At 36.0% G+C, this 12565-nt stretch overlaps 2 protein-coding genes across 2 annotated transcripts in view; one reads left to right on the forward strand and one right to left on the reverse strand.

The window, feature by feature from the left end:
- tei (irregular chiasm C-roughest protein teiresias) overlaps positions 1 to 2025 on the reverse strand; it is a 762167-nt gene extending 760142 nt beyond the window's left edge. The window contains exon 1 of the mRNA XM_074171966.1: positions 1795 to 2025. The gene's annotated coding sequence lies outside the window, so the exon portion shown is untranslated. The remainder of the gene's footprint in view (positions 1 to 1794) is intronic.
- Positions 2026 to 7413: 5388 nt separating this feature from the next.
- The window catches only part of Alk (Anaplastic lymphoma kinase), a 74249-nt gene continuing 69097 nt past the window's right edge, over positions 7414 to 12565 (forward strand). Inside the window, 1 exon segment of the mRNA XM_074171962.1 lies at positions 7414 to 7668. The gene's annotated coding sequence lies outside the window, so the exon portion shown is untranslated.

Here is a 12565-nt window from a genome sequence, read left to right on the forward strand (position 1 = left end):
ATCAAAAACCGACATGCGACCACGTTGAAACTCTCTAAATCAATTTTTCGACAGTCGCCATCAAAGGAGAAGGGTCATCGTTCATAACATCCAATCACTCTATGATTTCGCTTTCGCTGCGCGATTTTTCTTCCAAAAACTAGAATGGAATCACCGATATTGTACACTTGCGTTAGTGGCGCCATCGGGCGGAGAGGCTAAGAACTTTTTGGACTGCTCTCGTATGTAATGCATAAGTTCAAGAGAAAACAAGAAAAATTAGTTGCACTTACCTACCATGACGAAAATGCCAGAAGAATCACAGAATTGCCTAAAATGTTCAAAAACACTTCTTTTACAGCGTCAGGCATGTTCAGTTTGCTATTTCAAATAACACAACTTCAGATAATCTAAACATTATTTAGTTTGCTGTAAATTGATTGCTCATGATTCTATTATTTTTTGAATTAACAAGAAATTTTTTTCAAAAAAATAGTCGACGCCCACTCTTTGTCTTTAGTTACAATAAGACTTGGTTAGAATTTGAAAAGTATATGGGAGTGATCGACAGGTGATCTCTCATCAGAGTGTCCAAAGGACTAAATTATACACATCCTTAGGTTCATCTAATCGTTTAACTCTTGCAATGAGTTGGTTATACGTTACCGAAGGTGCTCTAGTAGGACCACAGGAATAGCAAGTTTTGTTTGATGTTCCTCTAGAGTCTATATTAACTATTAAGGGATGTTTCTTTTACGTATACAGTTTGCCACAGGAAAGATCATTAGAAACTAAGCCCAGCAATTGCATAATGAACCTCTGAAATTGTAAGTTTCTAATGATCCACCCAGGCTTAATAGATATTATTGACGAAGCAAAATTTGGACGTTTGATCAAAATGAATACCGATGTTTTTCACACAAGATGGATACTTCAAGAAATTGTTGTTAATGTACCTAGTATATACATTTTTTACTATAGGGTCTTCTAACAAGAACTTCCAAACTTTGTCAATTGATTGAGAAGAAATGCAACACTTTTTGTTGACACAAAATTCTCTTCTCTTCATAACCGTAAAAGATTGATTACCTAAATCGCTAGTTATTTACCTGTGAAATGTCATATTGGTGTTATATTTTCAAAAATACATTATATTTCGAATGAAATATTTGAACATTTCATTACAAAAAACATTTCGTGTAGTAATCAATAGTCCAAGATCAGGAAAAAAAATAGAACAGAGTGGAAAACATTTTGCTCGTTCTGTTTTTTATTTAAAATAATATATTGATTTTGTAAATATTTCGAAAAAAGCAAATTATTCAAGAAGTGTTTCAAGAACAACATATATAACATTGTATCTTCAGATTGATAATTTCTATAGAATGCGAAGACAAACTAATATACAAGGTGTCCTATTTAAAAAAAACGCATAAACTCAAATTCAAGTGTATGAAAATCAAGATAATATTTGGACCACCGTGTAATGAATATATATTATGATCAGAGCATTACATGCTACCGTGGTGTACTCTATGCCATTTTCCTAGACAGAAGTCTGATCTTAAATACAGTTTCATATTCAGAGCCCACATAAACCCCTATTTCTTCAAAATAATTAATGAATTTTGCTCTATTGTGGCTTGAAAATAATTCAATGCTGAGTAGGAAACGATTGAGACGAAATGAAAAAAAGCAACTGGAAAAGTAATCAGAGTATGAAAACGTCCGAAATAATATCAGTTCACTATCATAATTCTAGTGAAAAACGGCAGCTAACTAATAAAAACTGAGTAAAAAAAATGTTGCACTTACCGACTCGAACACCTTTTTCTCAACATATATCAAATGTTCACTTTGGCATCTAGGTCACTAGAAACAGGACCAATTTTTTAAAATTAAGAAGCCACGACTCGAGATAATCACGTTACGAAACCCGATTATTCGATTTGCACATACCTAACTCATTGCTCACAATTAGAATATTAACTCCCATACTCATAAACTCTTTTTTTTTTTCAAAACACTATATTTGACGCCAGCTCTTCTTTTGTTTATTGAAATGTGTTTGGATTTGAATTCGAAAAGTAGGCGGGAAGGATCGACAGCTGATTACAGGCGAGTTCTTAAATTCAACGTGGCTCGGAATTATATACGTTGAAAGGATTGCCAAGTTGCTTGATTCTACCACTGTAAGGAGTTGTAGACAATATTATTTAGGTTTGTTACCAGTAGTGTTCTTATACGAAAAAATACCTAAAGGCATAGGATAGGTATAGCGGGTATTGCCTAGTGACTAGTGTTTCGGTATACTGGTTAAGATTTAGTATAGGAATCTATATAATTGAAGATATTTTTCGACAAAAATTAATCGAAACAATACAAAATAGTGAACATTACGTTCATTTTGACAAACAATAAGTTATACAGGGTGCATCAACTATATTTTGGTGGACTATAGCTACTTTTGTATTGACGAGAAAAGAAAATTGCTCAAATAAAAGTGGTAGAGGGTAATGGAAGCTATGTTTTAAAATAAACCGAATTTCTTTGATAATTGTATTCCTCACCTGCCCATAGTTGCACGAAGTTTCGCTTTCATACAGGGGGTTACAAATATTCAGGATCGCGTTTTCTCAATTTTTTCAGATGATATGTAAACAAGGTTTCGCCGGATTGAACACACTATCAGCTTTTATTCATTAAAGTGTAGATATCGACTATTTGATTTCTGTCGAAAATGAATGTACTTCTTGTAAAAATGCATGAAAAAGTCGTTAAGTCAAAGTAATAACGATTTTTTCATTCAATGCTAGAAAAAACAGGTAAAAAATTACCTCAATTAAAAGCGTAAATCCTCAAGAGGTGTTAAAACAGTCTTCCATTTTGATCTACACATGGGTTAGGTCTTAAATTTCTTTTCGAATCCACTTCATATCTATTTCATCAATGAGCGAAAGACTTATATTTTTTTCCAGTGTTGTTCGATTTTTATAGTAAACTCATCCTCAATATAACTCCAGCTGAATTAAATCTAAGGGAACCTTGGGGTCCTCTCCATCAAAATTACAATATTCCGAACAGATAACGACATAGGGGGAAGTCCCCTAATGCCGGACGGCACGTAGCACCGCGCACTCGCTATCCCGACAAGTCACAACGCGTTCGGTTCAAAAATCGATGAGAGGGGCGCGGGGAAGGTAGTTATACAGGGACAGGGGACACGGTTTGACAGTGACGCGAAAAGCCTCGTTGGGAACAGTTGATTGCTTTTTTGGCGGAAAAGCATTGCGCCGCATAAATTTTAGGTAAGTATTACTGATATAGTTATGTGTTTAAGTGTTTCTTTCAACTGCCAATGTTGGGGATCCTGTGCCCCCTAGCACCGGACACAAAAATGTCCCTTAACACTGGACACTTCACAAGTTGTTTTTTCTTCTAAGTATTTATATTTATTATTATAATTGTTATAAGTTGTTTCAGAGGATAGTAAAACGGATATGAATCGAAATGTAAGAGACGAAAGAAAAAGTAAAATGGGACCAAAAGAGTTTACACACTGCGATAGATAAAGTTTTGTCTAAAGAAATGAGTTTGAGGGAAGCTTCACTACACAACAGTATCCCAAAAAGCACGTGATGATGAACTATGATTTTTTCGTACAATGGTTACAGATATTCGTTAAATACTCACACCCGACAAAAGAGAGCCCTGTGCTGCTCCTACTGGATGGACATTGCAGCCACAAGACACCAGCAGTTATCAATTTTTGCCGAGAAAACAACGTTCATGTGATGGGCTCACCACCGCTAGACAGAACATTCATGAAGCCATTCAAAGATGCTTATAACCAATTATGTGACATGTGGATGAAAGAAAATGCCGGATCTCGGATAACCGACTACGATATTGCTGGTCTGGTCAAAGAAGCGTTTACTAAAGTAGCTCGGCTGGATATTGTGGTGTTTGGGTTTAAATGCATTTGATAAGCATTTATTTTCTGACGTGGATTGTTTGGCTGCAGACATGATTATTATTCCACTAGAAGAGTCAGAAATTTCCTTAAACGTACAAAGTTGCAGCGGGAATGTGATGTCCTGTGATGTAACTGTCCAACGATTTGGTCTCAGAAGAATCGACAGTCACTCCTAGAGAATCTATCAACGAACCAATAATCAGCAGTCCCAAGCCGTTGACGAGCTTTGATCCAAATGTTGATCCAAATTGCTGCTGAAGAAAAAGAGAATGAAAAAACGTTAAGGAAAAAGTAAAAGAATGAGATCCAAGTTCAAAACAGCAATAGAAGAGAAGAAGAAACGAATCAAAGGTGTGTAGGCGAAAAGAAAAACTCGACATGAAACAAAGAAAAAGGAACCAATAACTCAAATATGTAACATCGGGAAAATAACTTGCGTAGTGTGCTTGGAAGACCACGACGAAGACTGGATACAACGCTCTAGTTATCAAGAATGGGCTCATGAAGCATGTGCCGACATTCCTGAATGTAAAGATGCGACCGATGCACGGCGTTTCAATAGTGTCCGGCGCTAGGGGTTCGAAGTTGAGTCCGTCCGGTACTAGGTGCCAGAGCCAAAAATTTTATTTTTTCACCACAGCTTAATTGAAGTTCCTAAATATATTCAAGCATATTATAAGTTGCATTTTTGTTAATTGATTTTAATTTTATAATTGGTGACTTGACTAATATATAAATAAAGTTACATTTCTCGAAGTAGTTTTTATTTTATTTTCTGAGAACCTTAGGTGTCAGCCACTAGGGGACTTCCCCTAATCCTCTTCCTTCCACTTTTTATCTACTTTTTGTGTTTCATTTCAAAATAACTTGGTTCTTTCAAGAGCCGCATTTGCATTTTTGTGTTTATCACTATTTGTTAGTCGAAGCTTTAATACTAGGAACAGGTTTCGTCAGGAGTGGTACGCTGATGAACGCGGATTGAAGACCGATTCCTGAGACGTGATAGACCGGGAGCAGGACGCAGTTTAGGCTCCAGCGATAGAACATGGTGCAAAAAGTGGTATAAATCGGTCGTGTTTTTTTGTTTCGACTGTTACATGTTCCTTCTGGCAAGTCGCCAATTGGAAGGCCACATCAAACTTCACGAAGGACGAGTAGGTCACCAAAAAGGTCATTAAAATGGTCGCGCCTGATTACTACATAACAACACAGCTGTGGTATAAACAATTGTTTACTATTCTATTGTTTAAGAGTAGGCTAAAATTCCAGGGGGTTGAACCAACATTTTTTTTTTCATTTTAAAACAATTGTTTACTATTCTGTTTTATAAGAATAGGCTAAAATTCCGGAGGGTTGGTTAAACCAACATTTGCTTTTTCTTCGGAAAGAGCGCCCCGGATTTTCAGAAGCGTACATCTACTATGTGCATCGAATCCTTCTATCCATCCTAGGGTGCAGTTCATCGAGTAAGGCTGATATTCCAACCTTTTTCAATTCCACTTTCAATGAAGATTTTTTCACGCTGTACAACTTCCAAAAGTAAACTGATTTGTCATAACTGCCTTTCGGTTACTGCGAAATTCGAATAGAAGAGATTTCACAAAAGAAAAATAAGAGAAGAAATTGATATCTAATTTTCTTCAGTCGGTATCTTTGGAACAAAGAACGTGTCGGAATTTTTATTATTGATTTCTGGCATATGCCTCTCGCTCGGGAACTTCATATAATTTCTGAAGATATAAATATTTTTACAGGCTACCGGCCTATTTTTCTCAAACAACAACTCATATCTTCATTACTGAAAGAACATCGCGAGAGCTGTGATGGGCGGGAAATAAAAGTTCAAGTTTTTCCTTAAAATCTGGGGATGTTGTACAATGAGTGAGGCACTTCGTACTTTATTCATTTATACGAGAATGGAATATCAGAGAAATTTCCGAGATTCAGCTGTAGTAGGTACATATGAACATCATATCAAAATATTGCTTTAAAATACAGGTCTGCATTTAAAATTTTTAATTTGGAGGTAGTGCAACTCGAAACCACCCTGTATAAATATTCTAGGAACATATTCTGATAGCTAATTGAAAGTTCTCATGACAAAGTTTATTAACGAAATTTCAATATTTCTGCAAAGTAAATAAGCCAAAAATAGAATTTGGCATTTTTTCGTATATCTCCGTATATGCTTTTTTTTCAAAATAAAAATATAAAAGGTAATTCCATGTTAGTTTGGTTTTTGTGGTACGCATTCCATGACTTATACTATTACCAATTTAAAACAAGATTCATTTGTGGAAGGTAGGTATACTGATTTGATATCATTAAATTTCATAAAAGAAAAAAACCTGAAGAAACATTCAATTTTTTTTGGTTTCGTAATTGCATTCAATTTCACTGGTTCGCAAGCGCGGAGTTCAACAAACTTTCCACGAAGCTTCTTACAAATCAATGTGATATAAAACTATTTTACTCTCTAACTACCTACCTACTCTTATTTTATTTTCAAGTGACGACCTTTTGAAAAATATCAACCACTAAAAGTTGTCCTCTTTCACATATTTGTTCATCAACCTCAGAAAAATTTGTGATAAGATGCAGCTGTTAAACATGCTTTGCTACTCTTTGCTCATCTTGATACTCTTGGTATACCACTCAGGAGTATATGTATGTCTCTGGGGTTTATCTACACTTGCTCTAACATTTTTATTTCACAAAAAATGATACTCAAAAGTATTGCTCAATCCAAAAAATGACTTTCGTTCAATAATTCTAATAGTTATCAGAAAGTTCAAGAGATTTTTAAGATCTAGAGTGAAATTATTGTCATTTTCATAGTATTCTAAAATATACGACGTGGCACATGAAATATACAATTTTGTATATCTTATACCGTTTAGGAAAAGTCCAACAGCATGCAGAGACTCAAATTCAAATATTCATCTTATATATCTCCAACATACTTCAGTGTTTCACCACCATTGATGTATTCTTGGAAAATAGACTCATCAAAGTTGAACCAAAATTATACTTTTTGTGTATTATTATTACTGAGAAAAGTAGTGGCATTTGGTTTTGAAATAAAATCTCCAGTGGAATATTTAAAGTAGGTAAGTTAAATAACACGACTAGTTACTACCTATCCATGGCCGTAGTCTAACCGGCATTATATGTCTTTCGAGAGGTCGCCATTTTCAAGATATAACGGAGTGAACTGGATGCAATAAACTGGGAATAAACCTGATAACACCAGCCATAATCCCAAAGACAAACGCGTACGATTCATTACAGAAAATTAAACCAACTTCCGCAGCCTCCCGATAGGTGTCACTTCGCCGTTTCATCTTATTTTACCGTAGATAAAGCCAAAAGAACACAAAAATCGATATGCTCCTTCCATCCCGCTCACACTCATTCAAACTTCGATCACCTTTCCTTGCTCAATTCGGCCAGCGCACACAAGATACTATGGGTTGTACCGAAGATATTTTTACTCGGGTTCGCTTATTGCAATTTTAAAATAAAATACTAGTGGGACGTAGTCAGACCGTGACAAAATCGGGAGTGCTAACGTTGTTTCGTTGCGATACGTTCTTGTTTCATAGTGACCTTAAAGTAAACAGACACAAATTGGTGATTTTGAATACGTATGGCGTAATTTCATCCGTCTTAAAAGATGACCAAATTTTGATTATTTCAACATTGATTTAATGGTAAGAAGTGTGCATTCTATCTAGTATCGAAATTCTTAATGCATCGCAAATTTGGAAATCAGTGTACACCTATTTCAATGCTTTTTTTGTGGGAAATATGTTTCTGTCGGTTCAAGTTCCATTTGACATTTCCTTCAATTCTAGGAAGGACCTATATTGTGTCAATAGGTATCGTATAGGTACAATTTTGAATTATAACTTGAAAAAATAGAATGTTATCGTTTTTCAGACATGGAATTCCCTTGATATAGGTATTACAGTCTGAAAACAGTTTTATCGGATGAGGTTCAAAAACGCATTAAGTTCATTCATTTGAATAGATGCATATTTCAACATTTATAAAACCAACTCAAAATGGAAAAAGAATCAACAACGTCCTGTCCCAAGGTGTATAATCGAAATTTTCGTCAACTAACTACAATTCATTTCATGGTTTTAACCTAAATTCTCTAAATAAATTTTACAAAATAAGTAACTACTCTGGTTCACTTCATATATGGCCTACATGAAAATTTCTTATATTAATTATGAACCCTTTCTTAAAAGGGTCAACAATCTGAATTGCATTATGATTTTTCTACAGAAATGTATGTGAGAGAATAGCAATTAGTAAATCAGTATATTGCAATTAAAGCAAAATGTTGACACTAAACAACTCTACTTTCCTGAAACACAACAAAATAACATTAGGTACATTATAGAACAGAATAGAGATTTACATTTTTTTTCCTTATTGGTGACACTGTAGCTACTGCTTCACTAATAAAAATAAAACATATGTCAGAGCAAGGCCGTAGTGAAAAGAAATGCCAGGGGGTTAGGGAATTCCAATTTTCACAACCCCACTAGCAAAATTTTTCAACTTTCGAAAAAATGAAAGCCGAGGAATTAGTTACTACTATAATATATTGATTTTCGTACTTAGCTATCCAAAGATTGGCTGAATGCTTATGCCCGTTAGGGTATGCACAAACAAAAATAAATTTTGGTAATTATAAAAATAATAATAATGGGAATTACTCTACCTTGGACCAAGGTACTTGGTCTTCCACCATATCCATCATGTATAGGAATATTCAATACAAATGAAAGGAAACAACCCTTGAATAATATTGTGCTTATTGTTTTCTACTATTATTTTTACTATTTTCACGGCCCGAAATTTTACAACTTTTCCAAGTCGAAAAAACAGCAAAAAGTTGGGAATTTTGTAAAATTGTCACTTCAAAATTTGTGGACTGTTCAGGACTGTTCTCTTACTTGGGAGAAATAAAACTTTTTTGAAGTTTTCAAACAACTCAGAATTTCGAAGTATGGGTCCTCCAAGTTATGCATGTTGGGAAATCCCAACCTTCTCCCGGTTCTTCCCCTTTTCTTATTACGTCTTCCTTTCTTTTCTCTCATTGTTATTTTTTTTAATTTCATTCATTTTTTTACTATTATTTTTTTCTATCTTCACGGCCCAAAATTTCCCAACTTTTTACCAAGTCGAAAAAGCAGGGGGGGAGGCTCCCTCCCATCCCCCCCATGGCGACGGCCCTGTGTCAGATATATTATTGATGGTAGGTGGTTAGTTAGATAATGACTTGTATTACTGCCTCAATCCAGTGAATTATTTGTCCTCAAAGTACATGTTGCAAACATAAGAGCCTGAAAAAACTGACAAGAATGATTGTTTCTAATATGTTATTTCGTGCTATATGAACTCTTGTTTATGTCGGAAAAACAAGATTTATGTTTTTTCTATAGATCTCGTAGATAGTTTTCGTAGTAGGAGCTGTCCTCACTTACTCATACTCAGGTTAGCTCTTTAAAATAGCGTTGGTCCAACAATGTATTCGTGATCCATCCTAGCCTCACTGATGACACCTATAGCGGGTCGAAACAATGCTATCTGAGGTAAGATCGTAATGTTTTGTTTTTCGGTTCTGGTTTCATTCAGTTACTTTGCAGTAAAAGCTTCAGAAAAAAAGGAAAGCGATTATTAATTTTGCAACAGATCGCCGTAAGTTCCCTTGTTCATCTTGGATAAACAAGATATAAACAACATATAAACTAATCCGCTTCGTTACGAAGCTGGGCTTATTTGGTTGAGTGTGAATAGGTGTGAGCCACAATAAATCCTTGCGGGATGCGGTGGAGGGTCGAATAAGCCCACTCACTTTTGACCTAACCTATCCTAACTTGAAAAGATGGTAATAGATGCTGGCGAGAGGTCTGAGAGTATGGTGTGTGAAGCAGACGCTCAATTTTTCAATTTTCGGGCAGTGATTTGTGAAACAGACGGACGGGCCTTGTCGTGGAGTAGTATAGAACCTCTTCTGTTGACCAACGCTGGCTGCTACTGACGTAATTTTCTCAACACTTTGTTGACTTCGTCACGATAGGACTCTGTTATGATGATTTGGCCCATTTGCAGAAAGGTATGGCTAACCCTCCAGACAATGTTTATAGTCTTTTTAGTTGGGTTTCCGCCATTGGGAAGTGCCTTGGTGGCTCATCGATATCCAACCACTGTCCTAGACAACTCCTGTTGAGGATCCACTTTTCATCACATGTGACGATCCGATCCAAAAAAAGATTGTTTTAGTTGCGCAAAAGCAAAAAAGAACAGTCTTCGAAACGTGACAATTTCCGCCTATAGTTTGAAACGTAGGGCATCCATTTTTCGAGCTTCTCACCTTTCCAAAATGTTTTAAACGATAAAAAATCGCATGTGACCTGACGCCCAGCTCTTTCACTATCCGACGTACCGTTTGTGATGGGTCAGTCTCAACCAGAATCCTCAAATCCTCGCCCTGAATTTCTGTAGATCGACAACTTCGGGACTCATCTTCAAGACTAACATCTTCGGAACGTTCTTCACCGGCAGCAGGAGGTTGCATATCTAAATGAGGATCTAGCAGTAATTTCGAATTGGGATGAAAGTAACCAGGTTCAATTCGATGCCACAAAAACCCATACATTGGCTTTCTTCAAAAAGATACATGTCTCCGAACCAGATATAATAATGTCAGGTCAGACAATTGTTGAGGGTTGAATGGACACCAATATGTCTTGGCACATTCATGTCGCTTGAATTTCAAAGGCTGCTTCTCAAAAGCTTGGAACTCTGTTCCAAACCAGAAAACTGTACACACCCCAGCAACTTCTGATGCTTTATAAAGCTCAGATCAGACCTTCTTTGGAGTATTGTTCTCATGTATAGAGCTCTGCCCCCAAACATACCCTGAAGCTGCTGGATTCCATCCAGAAAAGAGCCATCCGCTTGACTAGAAACGCGAACATCACTTGCTACCTTGATAGTCTGGAACATCGAAAAAAGGTTGGAGATTTATCTCTCTTCTAAAGATACTCTCACGGAAAGTTTTCAAGTGACTTGGCACATTTGATTCCACCAAGAACGGTACATATCAGAACGGACTGTGGCTGCTCATCGTTTTGAGGTTCAATTCAGTACACCTCGAACTTCACTGTTAAAGAACTCTTCAATTTACAGAAATGCGTTTATGCAGAATGAACTTCCCGAGAACGTTTTTCCAAATGGGTTAATTTCCAGCGATTGAAATTCACTGTGAATCACTACTTTCGCACAGACATAGCTCTAAGGTCACCTTAAGAATTCACCTGTAGTGCTTGTGTTTTATCCTTTGAAACAAAAAAAACAACGCTTTCATCAACACTAGCATTGCCTGGTTAATTTATCGGACTGTTTCGGCAGCGCTTTGGTTCACTTTGAATTCGTAGAAAAAAATTGGCCAAAAATCGTTCAATGAAATCTCATAGTAATAAGCTGAAAAGAGGCAAAAAATTAAAATTTTGAAAAAAATTATATGAATGTATAAAGTACAAAATTTTCTATCGATCGATATATATCACGATACAGTAGAATGAATATTTCGATACTACATGCCGATTAGTTCGTGATCCATAAAGCAAGATTTTCGACTTTTTTAGCGGTAATTATGAGACAATGATCAGTAGCAGCTTTTATAAAGGCTTTGATGTATTGATTGATCAGCTCATAAGCAGTTTTTGTCTTCCTGAATCGGAAATCCAAAATATATTTGACTATGATCTGCATATTAATGCAGCTAACTAGAGAATTTATCAGACGAGAAGTATAGATGGAAAATTAAAGGGGCCCAAGGATGGACTCTGGCACATAAATCAGGCTGAATATGACCTATGGCATGGGTTATAATGGCTTTGAGGACCGCTGTGGTTTGTGGCTTATTCGCATACACCCGCGATTTAAGAAAACCCCATAAGAAAAAGTCTAACTGGATCAAATCGTACGATCTCGATGGCCAGTTCACATCACCTCCACGTGAGATGACCATACCCTCAAATCGCTTGTGCAGAGTATCCAATTTGACATGAGGTGTGTGGCACTTAACGCCGTCCTGTTGAAATCACATGTCATTGACGTCCAATTCAGATTTGCCATAGTCGTTCATTCATATGTTCCCTTTAACATAGTCATCTCAAATTTTTTACAAAATAAAAGGGGTTGGTATAAAACAGATAAACCCAAGTTTTGTGGTTTGCGTACTATTACCCTTCACGGCGGCTAATGATACGCATTTTGTCGGGCAATATTACGCAAATAAAAACTGTTTGAAAAACTCGTGTTTATTGAAAATTGTTAGAAAATATCATAAATTTCAAAAAAGTAAACTCATTCGTAATTCAAACTTAATAAAAACGAAAAATTGAAACATATTTTAGATATTTAACAAAAACATTAAACTTATTTCAGAAACTAAATAAAAATTTGCCAAGAAGGTCCCTTTTTGCAAAGGATATTTTACTGCAAAAGTCACATTCATAGTCAGTGGCAAAGTCCTGCCCACTACATTCAGCATGTACCCACTTCCCGCAGGTAACACCTCTA

The sequence above is a fragment of the Leptinotarsa decemlineata genome, unplaced genomic scaffold (genome assembly GCF_025532065.1).
Source record: "Leptinotarsa decemlineata unplaced genomic scaffold, Ldec_3_MD MMD2_tig00000035_RagTag_RagTag, whole genome shotgun sequence".
NCBI classification, from domain to species: domain Eukaryota; kingdom Metazoa; phylum Arthropoda; class Insecta; order Coleoptera; family Chrysomelidae; genus Leptinotarsa; species Leptinotarsa decemlineata.